At 31.3% G+C, this 9,075-nt stretch overlaps 1 protein-coding gene across 5 annotated transcripts in view; it reads left to right on the top strand.

Moving 5' to 3' along the window:
* Positions 1-1,725: 1,725 nt before the first annotated feature.
* The window catches only part of LOC129949467 (feline leukemia virus subgroup C receptor-related protein 2), a 162,859-nt gene continuing 155,509 nt past the window's right edge, over positions 1,726-9,075 (top strand). The window contains exons 1-2 of one of the 5 annotated variants that reach the window (XM_056060950.1): positions 1,726-1,883; positions 2,807-3,113. The gene's annotated coding sequence lies outside the window, so the exon portion shown is untranslated. Of the gene's footprint in view, positions 1,884-2,014; positions 3,114-9,075 lie in introns of those variants that run through there. The other 4 variants (XM_056060949.1, XM_056060948.1, XM_056060947.1 and 1 more) reach the window with 4 other exon arrangements.

The following is a 9,075-nucleotide window of genomic DNA, read 5'->3' as shown; positions in this document are numbered from 1 at the left end:
AAAAACAGCGTTAATTTTTTCTTTTTTAAAACCCTATAAAAGTCCACCACTAGCTGTTCCAAATTTAGTTAACTGTACTGCTGATACCCAACGCAATTCAAATCCAGAGAAATATTTAGAGTATTGTTCAAATTTTTCACTTGTTATAAATTTTTCGAACAGAAAAAAAAATATCATGTTTTTTTACAAAATTGAAAAAATCTACAAATAATAATTTGTTACTAAGCCCAGCAACATTATAAGCTAATAAGTTAAAAATTATATACAAATTAAATACGTAAATATCATAACATACAAGTTTTGTGTCCATTATTCAAACTAAAACCATTTCTGGGTTTTAATTATTGCTAAGTTCTGATCTCAATCTGCCTTAAGCATCTTATTAAACCTTTATGCCCTGATGAATTTCTTGCAATTTCTCTATTATGAAATTTTATTTTGATTTCATTGCCCACATAGAATTCGCACAATACTCATACATTTACATTAAATTTACTAAGAAAATTAAATAAATATCCATGAGGGAGGTACTTTTTTTTAAGACTTGGTTCACCTGAATCCAAACAAACTGCAGTCATAATAATTATTTATGACTATATAGATTCAAATTCCCCATTCGTAATCATGGAAATGACGCGACCGTTAAGGTAGTTGTTTAAATTTTTAACATATTATATCTATGTACATACATATCGAAAGGCCTGAAAACAAATAAAATTTAATTTTTACAAAAAAAGTTGAATTTTATCATAGATGTATCGATGTTACTTTTAAGTATAAAAAAAGTTCTTTCTTTCTATAATATATTGTTATTTGTTTAGTTTAGCCTTATAGAAAACATTATGGTTTAACCTTTCATTTTGTTTACTAATAATAAGATGTTATACATTTTGGATAGCAATTTTGGCCGTTTTAACTTTACCATGATATAAACATCTAATTATTTCCCAAAAATATGTTTAATATTAAAATAAAACCCCTTATTGAAAAGCAAATAAAACGAATACTTTCCATTTGTTCTATTGAATTTTTCAAAAGTGAATTTAAATAATATTGAAAAATCTTTATTAACATTTATATTTGTTATGATAAGCACAACCTGATATACAAAAACTTCAATTCAACATTAATAAGTTGTAGACGTAACCACTCTTCATTCCCAGAATTAATAACTTGAAAAATATAACTCTGACATTTTGTATACTTGTGAATTTCACCATTCCTAATGTAAGCCCATTCGACCGGAAAAGAAGGTTATTATTGCAGTGGAAACTCCATCCCAAAATACAACAAACCCAATGCAAAGCACATTGAACCCATTCCTTCCTTGAGAGCCAAGACCAATCCCACTACGATGCTGCTCTTTGAAGTTTAAACAACCATGATAACTATGATTGAATCTGGTAACACTGCTCCCTTTCAGTCTAGTGTGTGTGTCTGAGAAATTCTCTACATCCTCCTCATTCCTACAAAACCCACCACCCCTCCCTCCCAAAAATACACCTTTTTCACCAAAGGAATTCTTCAATTGTTTGTACCTGCGCATCAGGCATCATGGCGCGCCGTACATCCTTCAGATTTGTGCTCTCTCGCAAAATGGCCCTAACCAACCCCACCAACAAAATTGTCTATGCGGACGCGGAGACTGATGCTGCACAACAAGGATAAAAGTCATCTCAAGCCAAGCAAATTCTCCAGTTTGCGTTCAGTTTTGGTTCATTTTACACGCCAACGTCCGTCGTCGAGCGACCGAACGTCAGGTCACCGACTCGAGTGCATTTGTTATATGAATTTTATTGTTCTGGCCGCGCTTCCGGGTTAAATTTAATTTGTTTATTTTCAAAAAATAAAAACAACCCCCTGGCTTTAAACGGTATTGAGAAGTAGGTTCAGTTTTTGCTTCTTTTTTGTTTGTATAAAATAAGCTGTGACCACTTGGAGCACATGGATAAATAAGCTCTTTTTTCAAATACTCGTATACGAGTATATTAAATGAATTCGCCTGCGATTATCCAATTAAACGCTATAATAGTACAATCATATTTTTTCCCTTGTGATTTATTCACCCTCTAACCCCCACTCTCTTCATCCCCATCGTCGGCAGCAACTTGAATCAGCAAACAAAACAAAAACAAAAAAGTACCCCGAGCCTCAAACGAATCGTCACCACCATCATCAGCAGCTTTAAAGCCGGTCCAGTACTTTGATTCCGACGAATGTTGGCGACCCACGACAGTACGTTCTCAGACGCTAGCTAACACGTTTTAATCGAATCGTCGTAAATTCCAGAGGTGCTTTCCATGCAAAATAAAATTCGGATGGTTTTGTTTGTGTTTAATGCGTCGTCGTCGCTTGGATTTCGCGTAGTTCTGAATCTGAATATCTGAGAGTATTTTTGTATCTTTTACTGCTTTTTTTTATCTTTCTACAATTTCGCTGCTCGTTGTGAAGTTTTTCGTTTCGTTTTTTTTTTTGTTGGTATTTCGGGGAAAGTGTGAGCGCCTCGTGCGAAATACACCTCGAGATTGCCATTCATTCAGATAACATTCCCGATCGTAGTCATTGGGTTGTAAGCTCGTCTCATCGTCGGTCGTAAGGACTTCGGCAGTTTACTTTCAGTTTCAGATACGAGTACTTTCGAATAAGTGTATATTTTTCAGAACTAAGATTATTTTTTGATTTTTCGTTACAATTTATTCGGTAGATTAATTCCGGAAGATTGTCTACGAATTCCAAACACAAGCCGTGGGTAGACCTTTATTTGGTTGTTTGAGTATCTTTTTTACAGATAAATTGTATCTTTTAGGTATTAGCGTGATTCGTGAGTTAAATTGTGTGTGCCAAACGAATTATTGGTTGATTTTGTGTAACTTTCATTTGATTGCCAAAAAAGTTTAGTGTTTATTTTTGATTTTTTCTGTGTGGTTTCTATACCTATATCCGACGTACGAGTATGCCTACTTGAGTAACTCAAGTTTAGTGAGTACGTGTTGAATTTTAATTTGGTTCTCAAGGAGAATTCGTCCTTGGTGGTTAAGAGGAGGCTGTTCAGGTTAACACAAAACATTCTACCTACCGACCTTCCGAGGGAATGACGAAAAGCAGCTAAAGAGGTATGTTTTGTGTAGAAAATAGTCTAAAAGTCAGTAGATAGTTTTAGTAGACACGTGATGTTGAATATAAATATTTCTTTTCTATTTTACTCAATAGAGTTGAGTTTGAACTTGACATTCAACCGAGACTTGCATAAACTCGTACCATATATAAAAAGTTATTTAGAGGGTTGGTTGGTTATATAGTGTTATAGAGGGGTTAAGTTTTGTTTATTTTTATTTTGTGCAATTTCAGAAAACCTTTTCTTTGTTTTTATTGCAGTTCGAGGGTTTAGAAAATAGTATACTTGCTGCTTGGAGTTGGCAGGTTCCTGTTGTCAAAAACTTACGTATATGAAAGTTACGATTAAAGGGATTTAAGTTCTGAGAAGATGTTTAAGTTTATTTACTTTTATTTTGATCCATATGGGTGAATTTCTACTGAATGATTGTTAAAGAAACTTTATTTATTTTTTGAATATTTTATCAAGCATGATGTTCGGGTTGATTCTATGTTTGTTGTTTGTACTTCTGTGTATAAGAAACACAATATGAAAAACCACACGAATACAATATTTTTGATCTTTGACCTTTCCGTAAGCTCACTCACTCAGTAAAGGGTCAAGAATATCGCATGAACGAGGGTGAAAGATGATGATTGGGTTTTTGTTGGTATATTTTTACCATCAGGGAATATTGTATCCCGTGTCAAAAGGATTATTTGAAGGTGAATTATAGTAATCAAGAAGATGATTCAGGATTTCTTTATGAATAGATGCTTATATGAAATTGGGATAATATTTGTGATTTGACTGCTTCATAGGAAATTAATGTATAGTAAATTGTTCAAAATTGTTTCACTGATTGCTAGTGTTTATTTGATTTTGTTGAAGAATTGATTCTAACAAACTCGTATTTATTATAATTTTTGAATACTAAAATATAAATTAGTTTGTAAATTAAATGTTAGTTATTTGACACTTGTATTTTGTTCCCCAATTTTATTTATTAACTTTCTATAGGAAATTGTTGCAATGGGTCCGATTTGTCAAATTAAACATTTAGACATTTCTCGACGCTTCAAGGTCCCTAGATGTGCGTGCGTGTGTACGTAGCGTCCATAGCTCAAATACCTCAAATACATTTTAATATACAGATAATAATGCAGAAATATGCAGAAAGGGCTCTCCAGAAACTTGCGTGGGTTGTTTTTTTACCATAGCAATTTAAAAAAAAGGTGAACTAGTTAACCCTTAATATCTCACGAACCAATGACGCTAGAGACTTGAGTTAAATTTTATATAAAATATTGTAACGTGATGTCAAACAAGTATATTTTTTGAAAAAAAAAAATCCAATTAACGGTTTTTTTTATAATTCAAAAAAACTGAAAAAAAAATGTTTCATTTCAAAACTTTTACTAATTTAAAAAAATGTCATTACCAAAATAATGTTGTGCAACGAAAAAAAAAGTTTTTAACATCTGGTAAAATTTTGCGAAAAATCGATTTATAAAAAATAAAACATTACTCAAAGTTGGTAAACATTGATTTTCAAATCAAATATCTTTACAACAATTTCAGATTATGGCTTCCAACTCTCATAAGAAATATGTTTAAAAACATTTGGGCAAATTTTGAGAAAAATCGAATTGACGGTTTTTTTACAAAAAATAAAAAGCTAAACAAAAAAACTAATTAGTTGGTAAAAATTGATTTTCGACCCAAATATCTTTTCAAGACTTTGAGATATTGGCTTCAAACTACGTTCATCTTTTAAGAAGTATTGTTGCCAACGTTATACTTTAAGAACAATCGAAACCCAACAAAAAATATGATAAAACTTGGTAAAAATTTACTTTCGACTCAAAAAGCTTTTCAAAAATTTAAAATATTATCGTCAATTTTTTTTCCCAGAAAATATTGTTTTCGATATTTAGTAGTTTTCTTTTTATAAAAATCCAATATGTTTCAAAACATTTCTACTAATATAAAAATCAAGCTCTTGTGATAGGATTATTCTTAGCATAGGTAGTTTCTAGAAGAAGTCAATATTAAAATTCAAGACATCAAAAGCAAGAAGTATTGCGTTTAATTTTTTTTTCTGAGTAAGAGGTTTTAGATCAAATAAAATACACCTAGTCTCATAAGATGGAACATTTGAATATGCAAGTATTTTTCGTAAGGCAAACTTTGTGAACCTTTTTTAAACTTTTTCTAAACGACAAATGCTAGACGCGGTAAAGGGCTCCATATTAGGGATTTTTCGAATATTCGCATCCGCATCCGCAATTACGGATTATTCGCATTAATTCCAACATCAGCATCCGAATCCGCATAAACTGATGCGGAGTTTGTTGTGGATTCTGATGTTTTTTAACGCTTTTTTTTCAAATTCGAAAAATAACAACAGCATTTCATACTATACCATGATCAATAATATCGACACTTTCACCCTTAGTAAAAATTTAAAATTTAAAAATCTCGGTCCCAAGCAGGCGACGACAAAAACAACAAGTCATATGCAATGGTCACAGATTTGAGAATATAAAAGCTCTTGCTGAGTGGCCAGAGGACACAGTTTATTTTTATATATTAAATGAAAAAGTGATACAAATGCAGAACATAAATGCCACCACCAAAAAAAAGCAGCATCTGGATCTATTTTAATTTAAATAAATATGATCCTGACAAGTCCGAATCCAAAATATGTCGTATAAAACATACTCACGAAAAGGACGCATGACCTTTTCGTTGAAAAACCACTTGAAATCAAAGCTCCCAGAAGAGTTTGTTTTATTTGAGAGCGCTAACAATGAAAATCTTTAAAAAAAAAAAGAAAGAAAATGCAGGTATGATATATTATTATAAACATAAAACAGAGGCTTGCTTCAGGAGCGATATGGAAATGATGCTAGATTCATCAACTGAAGACGAAGGTTACCGAAATAAAAAAAGACTAGAATTGGATAATAATCCACTTGATTGGTGGAAAGTCCATCAAACAGACTTTAAAAGGCTCACTTCCACCAGCCAGTGTTCCCAGCGAACAACTATTTAGCGGAGCTGAATTAATATACGATCCACTAAGAAACAGATTACAGTCTGAGAAGGCTGCAATCTTGCTTTTTATTAAATATAACTCACAAAATTTTAAATTTAATTATTAAACGCAAAGATAATCAATACAATTTTCCTTTATTAACGGATTGTTTTTATGTAATGCATTCTTAAATCCGCATCTGCATCCGCGGATATGAGTCTTAAAAAATCCGCATCCGCCTCCGCGGATGTCAAATTTGTACATCCGCAACAACCCTGCTCCATTTGACAGTACAATATTCTAAATGTGATTGGACGAGATTAGAATAAAGAGTTTTTAATGTATAGGGGTCTTAGAAATCTTTTGAATTTCGAAAAACAAACCCTAGCATAGAGTTTGCTTTTGAGATCGCATGGTCTATGTAATTTGAGATATTCATTTTAGTATAGAAGATTATATCGTTTTCAAGTTTATAACTATAATATAATGGACTGTGATTTCTAGAAAATGTCACAACACAACGCTTCATTTTTTATTGTTAAAATATAGCATATTGATATTACACCATTTAACTAAATTATTTAAATCAATTTGAACTTTTTTTGCATCGTTAAGTTAATCTATGGAACTGAAAATTTCCAAATCGCCAGCAAATAGAAGACATTTAGAAAAAGTAAGATGTAATGGTAAGTCGTTACTAAAAATGATAAAAAGAAGTGGCCCAAGGTGACTACCTTGATGAACACCAAAAAAAGGTATTATTTCCTTAGACAAGGCATTACTAAATAGCTCTCTATCCACATTATGTGCTGAGAGTGAAATTTATATATCTCTAGTTTTTTTTAAGAGAACACTATTTTGAACGCGGTCGAAAACCTTTGAAAATCTTTCAAAAATAGTGTCGACTTGATAACGCATTTCCATCTGTGATAGACAAAATTTTGAAAATAATTGATAAATTTGTAGAAGTAAATCTACCTTTTAAGAAACTGAGATGTTATTGTGAATAAGATTATAAAATTTGTTTTTTACTACATCTTTGAAAACCTTAGGAATTAACTGCAGTTTTGATTTTGGTCTGTATAGTTTTCTGTATAGTTTTTATAGTTAGATTTAATCTCGATTCATGAAACCTCGAATAGTAAAGAATTTTCAAAATTTTCAACTCTATAAATCGGAATTACAAAATTGCCAATTTTCCACATCCACATCCACATTCACTTAAATTAATTTTCTTTGCTATGCAACCGTGGAGCACTGTTGATACAAACATTTTCTACAAAAATTAATTTCTTAACAAAACTGGATTCTTCTCAGAATTTCAAGATCACAAAATTCATATAAATAAGAATTCTTTAGAAAAAGATTTGAAAGAGTAATTTGAAGTGAATTATAATGAAATTGATTAAAGTAATTCAAGAGTTTCAAATGAATCGGATGGCAAATAGAAAAAGGACACTGTGGCGTAAACGCATTTTTATATAGTTATATTAGATTCAAATCAATTTTTAAGTATAGTTTTCGTTTATTCAAATTAACGATATACGAGTAAATTTGTATTCAAATAAATTTGTTGAGTTTCTGGGAAATATAGGCAATCTCGAATTGAAAAAAAGCCTTAATTACTTTAAAAAATTGTACATAACACATTTTAACTAAATATGAACCATACCTACACAAATATCGCTTTTTTTCGAGATGGGAAATAAGGGTGTATGCACTACAAGCCCTTTAAACTGTATTAGTCAAAAAATTAAAAGGATAATTGAAAATGTTCAAGATATCATACATATTATTCAGATTCATGGGGTTTGAAATCTATTTCGCAAATAACTTTTCTGTGGACCTTGTTACTAACAAATGTGTATGTTAATCAATATAAGCGTTACAAAAATGAACAAGTGAGCTTTTTTCTTCGGTTTGAATCTTGTTGCAGTGAAGAGAAACATCCCGTTTTTTTGGGTTTATCTTGAAAACTTTTTGTCGTATCAAAAAAATAATCTTCTACAATATTAAAGCTTATTAAATTTTCTAAAGAAATATGATATTAATTTGTTTGTACTTGTTTTAGTTTATAAAATAACTTTAAGGCATTTATGGAAAACATGTCATGATTTTTTCAAACACGTTGATGACGATTTTGTACCTACAAGCCTTCCATAGGAAAAGAAACCGATACACAAAGGCAAAAGCTGAAAAACTACCTTGTGCTAAATTAATTTGGATAATTTGGAGTACTTCACTTGGAAACATTTTAAAAAACAAAGGGCGGATTAAAAATTTAGGTTTTATGTTACAGCCAAAACCAAATATTTTTTTTTTTTGACAGGAGGAAATCTTAAAAAAACTTGGCAGTATTCGACACCAAGTAGTGTGGGAATTTTAACCACTAAAACCACCTCTTCATCAGGACCAATCTTGAAGAATCGACTTCAGATTTTTCTTTCTTAATTTTGTACAATCACTTTGGGGGAAGTTTAAACTTTTAATACTTTCCCATATTTTTTTAGAACATAAGCTCATTAGGCTTGGTTCTTCTTAATCTCCGAATATGGTTTCTTATATTCAAGACGGACTCCATTTCAGAATTAGTATGACTTTGCAGTCTTTGGTTGTGCGATACAGCGTATATTTTAACAACTTCTGTAACCATTTCTATTTGTAAGTCACGATGTAGATCGGTATTTCTTATGTACCAAGGTGCATTAACTATTCCACGAAGGACTTTTTTTTTGATGATTTCGGTATTTGTTTTCTTTGTACAGCCCCATAATTGGATTCCATAGGTCCCAACAGGCTTTAGTACTTGATTATACAGCATTATTTTGTTTTGGATTGATAAATCAGAGTTGTTACCAAGAAACCAGTACATCTTTCTAAATATTTCAAGTTTAGTTCTTCTCTTTTCTTTTTGATGTGCTCTTTCCACTTAAGCTTTGCA

This window comes from Eupeodes corollae, chromosome 3, assembly GCF_945859685.1.
Source record: "Eupeodes corollae chromosome 3, idEupCoro1.1, whole genome shotgun sequence".
NCBI classification, from domain to species: Eukaryota; Metazoa; Arthropoda; class Insecta; order Diptera; family Syrphidae; genus Eupeodes; species Eupeodes corollae.
The sequence above is the reverse complement of the archived record's forward strand: the minus strand, read 5'-3'. Positions and strand labels throughout refer to the sequence as shown.